The 5430-nt window shown below is 40.8% G+C and overlaps 1 long non-coding RNA gene across 1 annotated transcript; it reads right to left on the bottom strand.

Annotated features, from left to right (window-relative positions):
* Positions 1 to 411: 411 nt before the first annotated feature.
* On the bottom strand, positions 412 to 3349 carry LOC119414126. The gene is made up of 3 exons (XR_005186990.1): positions 3294 to 3349; positions 778 to 878; positions 412 to 637 (listed from the first exon to the last, which is right to left on the bottom strand). It is a non-coding gene; the product is annotated as an uncharacterized LOC119414126 (long non-coding RNA).
* Between the last annotated feature and the right edge of the window lie 2081 nt (positions 3350 to 5430).

The following is a 5430-nucleotide window of genomic DNA, read 5'->3' as shown; positions in this document are numbered from 1 at the left end:
TCGTGCAATGGAGGTCTGACTGATACCAAACAGGAGCGAATTGCAGTAATCAAGCCTAGATGTAATGAATGCGTGTACTACTGTCTCCAGGTTATTTTTGGACAATATGGGCTTCAGTTTAGACAGCTGCCTCAGTTGGAAGAAGCATGATTTAAAGATCATGTTTACATGATTGTTAAGCTTCAGGGAAGGGTCCATTATCACGCCCAGATTAGTGACTCTTTGTTTTTCTGACAGGGTTAGAGCGGAAAGGTCGATGCAGTGGTTTGTGATCGTATGTGTGAAATAAACTAATATCTGCAGATATTCAAGATATTTTAATATTTTTTCACTAAAACAATTTAAAAAAAGATTAAAGTATTTGTTACAATTGTTAGACTTGTTTCCTGTTTTACAGTCATGTCTGTGATGTCCGTCTGTGATTGGTCGAGGCTCAACCAATCACAAGTGAGCCTTCCAGTGTAGAGCTCAGTCGGCTGACTGATGTGTATGAAATAACTTCAACACTCTCCAAAGGTACAAGTGCAGTGAGTCGACTACCGTTCTTCTGGAAACCTCTCCGGCAGCGAGAATGGCCCGGGTCTCCCCCAGTAGTCCACAGCTCGGACTCTGTACAGACCCCCAACCTCCTGGTCCACTGCACGACAAAACCGCTAATATGAGCTCAGCTCTGTGACAGAGTCCAAATCATTGCTCCAAAAAGATTGACAATTTTAGGGGTAAAAGCAAGCCAGATACAAAAAACACAGTCATTTTTCATCATTTAGGAGTTGTTACCTGGGGAATAAACATAAGACGTAAAAATGACGTCATCTGAGTTAATTCTCCTGAACCTCCTTTGGTCAGTGGAAAACTCCACCTCAAATGTCTTGATGCATCTGCCAAGTAAAACACAACAAAGGTATGCTTTTATTCTTCCTAATGCCAGCCAACCTTTCATTGACCAATGTTTGATAATATCATCTGACTGGTGGGGACGCTTCTGGTATTTCCCCCCCCCCCCCCCCCAAAACAAATAATTTGATAAAAAATTTTTTTTTTTAGTTAAAAAACCCAACAAAACAACAACTTCAAGCAATATAAAGAAAAGAAAGCTTATCTACCATTTACTGTATATAGGCAAAACAACGCTTTAATGCCTTTGGAATATTTGTCTCTGTGGTCGTGATTATTATTATTATATTTTTAACCTTATTATTGTGTATGGATGCATATCAGATGTTTAACAACCTTTTCCTATAGCTTCTATGTTTTTATATTTTTGTAAAAAATAAAAGAAGGTTTTGTTGTAAGTTACTTGACCACATAACCAGGAAGTGAATCAAGCCCCTTTAAGAGACCAAATACTAGTGTGGGGGCAGTGGAGAAAGACCAGTGTTGCCAGCTTGGGCGGTTTAACACCAAGTGGGTGGTTTTCATTCTGATTTTGTAGGTAAAAATTGCTTTGGGCGTGTGGAATAATTTGTGCGGATTTGGAGTCAGATCAGCAGTTTTTGATTTAACTTATTAAACACATATCAAACAACCATTCATCATTATTTCATAGCAAAGCTCCCCTGACCTTTCTCCATCACTGATTGGCTATTGTCATCTGCCAGGGCGTTCACAACAGAGAACTGGTGAGACGCTGCAATAAATTATGGGTGCATTCACACTAGCCCTGTTTAGTCCGCTTTAATCAAACTCTAGCTCGTTTTCCTTGAAAGTCCGGTTCATTTAGGGAGGTGTGAACGCGCCATCGAACTCTGTCACGGAACAAAAAGGCGAACTCTGGCCCGGGCTAAAACCTAGGTCTCTGTCCGGTAGAAGAGAACTCCAGAGCAGTTCGAGTACAGTGTAAACAGACCGGCCCCGCTCCACAGGGTAAACAAACATGCATTTCTCTGATCTTATATGGAGCCGTCAGCTGCCTTGTGTGGAAAAACAATATTCTCCATGGTCTTCTGTCTCATCTTCTGCTCATGCCAAGTCCATTTTTGAAAAATGACAAAATATAACTCCTAAAACTGCTAAAACTTGATGCCACTTCGTTTTTATGTTTATTTCCAGAAGAAGAAGAAGACGTGTCTTCAGAGGTTTTTGTGTCGTTTCTTTCAGTAGTTCTTGGTGCAGCGCCCCCACAGGCGAGCGGGGGAACAGGTTGGTTCAACAGGTTGACTCGACTGCACAGTGCAGTGTGAATGCAAATGCACCAGCTCAAATGTAAACAAAAGGTCATGAATATTGGTCCCGAACCGAACCGAGTCTACCGGACTATCTAGTGTGAAAATGACCTATGTTAGTTTTAGTAGACACCACGTTGAGTGGGCTGACCCGCTGCAGCTGTACATCAGAGCGTCCGCCATATTGGATGTGGCAGAAATGCCAGACAAGGAAATGGACCGAACTTCAGAAAGCACTGTTCTACGAAGTGTTTTATGTTAATGTCTGTCATTCACACACACTAATATATTTGGAAAACAAACTGGCACCAAATACAACATTTGTAACTTTTAACATGATTATTAAAAATGTTTACCCCTTAAATGTTTAGGTTAAAGGTAACCACTAAAACCAACATATGTATTTTTTGAGTGTTTACGACTAATGTGTGTAACAATATTACTGTGGTGATAAATTTAGAAATATTCATATTGAACATTTAATCTGTGTCTAATAACCAGATCCTGAAATGTGACATGTGGATTTTCTGAATAAAGAGAACTAACATTCACATTTAACTGATTTGGATTAATCACATCAATGAACATGTAAACACCAATATATCTTAACAGGAGGTGGGGGGTATTTTGTGTGTGTATGTATATATATATATATATATATATATATATATATATATATATATATATATATATATATATAAATATATATAGATATATATATAAAATACACACACAATTACCTTGGCTTGTACTGATGTGCGTTCATGTTCAAACAGTAAACATAACAATATTTTGATTGGGCGGGTTTTTGTGTGATGTGGCAGTTTTGAACAGATTTTTGGGCTGGAAAACCTCAACTCTTATCTGGCAACACTGAGAAAGATGTTCAGTCAATGCTCCTGTTATTTTCTGCATGCTGTCTACCTGGAAAATACGGTAATGAATGTTTCATGTTTCGTTTTGTTTTACAACAGATATGACTGAATCTTAAGGGGAAATACATCAAATGCATAAAAAAATGCTCTTTAAAAAGTCCTTGTTTACTGAACCCCCTCCCATCCCCCAACAATGAGATAGTCTCTGCCCTTGTCGACTAAAATTAAATTAAAGTCACGTTAAAAATGCACCTACCTTGAATCAACACAGTGGTCAGTCCAGACAATAAGTACTTGTCCTCTGGTGATCCTGATGAAGCGTAACCCACTGACCTAACCAAGAGGTCACATACAGTGAAGTAGACCCCAAACACAGAACCGCCCGTCCCAACTCACAATGAGTACTTTATACTTCATACAGAACAAGATCAGCAGTTTTCAGGCTGAATGTAAATCTGTGTATTCACAGTGTTTCAGGAAGTGAATGAAACATATTTGATTAATCAGTAATATCTGCTGCTGACCTGGTCTGGTGCAGCTTTGGGCAGGGCACAGATATGGATGAGAAGGATGGAGGGAACAGGGAGTTTGGCTTCCAGAGTCAAAGTGTTGCCAGCAGGAACTTTAAAGGGTCCATCAATACGAGGATCCTAACACAATGATACATCGGCAGTAGCTTAAAAACACTCATCAAAGCAACGTACAAGAAGAAAACCCAGAGATGATCGAGCAAATCAGCTCAGAAGTTTTGTTTTGAAACTAAAACTTGAACTTTAACAACTTTAGCTTATATTTAAAAAGACGAGCTGCAGGTTTTTTTCATTCAACCTTTATTTAGACAGGTAAATCCCATTGAGCCTCGAGGACTCATTTACAAGAGAGACCTGATTTAATTTGTGTCTGATCAGAATTAGATGTTGCAACTTCTAAACTAACCTTTATGTGATCTTCATATTTATTGAGCATTACCTCCACACTCCTGAGGCGTCTGAACTGCTCTGCTGTGGGATAGTTGGGGTGGCCCATGCTCTGCCACAACTGGTACGGGTTGGTTACATTATTGTCCAGGTAATATGTGACATAGACAAGATCTGGACAACAAACAAAAAAACAAACCGAGTCAGGCTGAAATAAAGGCCCTCCCTTCAGCTGGTTTGGTCAGACGTACCTTTTTGCTCGGGTAGGCTTTTCAGGGTGACGGTGACCTCATCAGTGTGGTTGGAGGTGCTGTTGTCGTCACTGTTGTAGATCAGAACAGCTGCCTGCCAGCTGTCTGAACCACCATGAACCACAGGCCTGTGGCTGCTGGCCAGAACCCCCAGCGTCCCTTGTTCACCTCCTGAGTTTAGAACTTGAGCTGGCACCTGGGTCTCACCTCAGATTGTGATCACAATAAAAACAACTTCATTAGTTGCTCAAGAATGACTTGAAATCACCTGTCCTGATTTTGCTGCTTTCCTAGACCAGAAACAAAACCCTGGACAGATTTAATACCGAGCAGAGCCAGCAGGCCCATGACGGTGAGGACGGGCTTCCTGATGAGCTGGACATGAGGGGGGTGAGTGTTGTTGACCTGGAAGCGAGCGGTCAGCGTGCGCTGGGTGAAGGGGTGTGGGTGGTAACTCAGGAAGGCGTTGTCGTTGCTCAGCAGGGTGTAGTTGATGGTGCTGTTTGGGTCAGCCAGCAGCAGGTCTTGGTGCTGCTTGATCACCTGACAGGAGGAGTTTAGATGACTGTAAGGGGGTCACCTAACTTTCATCATCATGTATAAAATTATTTATTTTCACTCAGATTTAATTTCTTCATCTTACCTTCACCACCATGGCAGCATAAGTAACATCAGCCCTCCACTTCTGAGGACTGGACCACCCTACCAGAGGATCGGCCTCATCGTTGTAAACAGGGAGGCTGCAGAACCCGGGAAAACGCTCCTGGATCTCTCCTACCGTCTGGACCTCCTGCTGGAGGATGGGCAAAGACTGACCTCCTCCCTGAGGGACAGAAACAAACATAAGATTCATGAGAAATGTGAGTTTTAAAAAATAGAAGTGTGAGTGGAGAAATGCTGAGGAATAAATGACTTTGCCAAAATTTCTTGGAGGAGATGTAACAACTTTAAGCAGAACACTAACTAAAAGTAGCAAAAGGCTAAAAAGAAGCAAAAGGCTAGATAAAAGAATGAAAAGGCTAGATACAAGAGGCAAAATGCTAGACAAAAGTAGCAAAAGTCTAGGTAAAAGTAGCAAAAGGATAGATAAAAAAGGTGAAGGCTAGATAAAAGAAGCGAAGGCTAGATGAAAGAATGAAAAGGCTAGGTAAAAGTAGCAAAAGGAAAAATAAAAAAAACAAAAGGCTATGAAAAAGTAGCAAAAGGATAGATAAAAGTAGCAAAA

This window comes from Nematolebias whitei, chromosome 8, assembly GCF_014905685.2.
Source record: "Nematolebias whitei isolate Nwh7 chromosome 8, NemWhi1, whole genome shotgun sequence".
Classification (NCBI taxonomy): Eukaryota; Metazoa; Chordata; class Actinopteri; order Cyprinodontiformes; family Rivulidae; genus Nematolebias; species Nematolebias whitei.
Note: the sequence above shows the minus strand (reverse complement) of the source record. Positions and strands in the feature narration are given on the sequence as shown.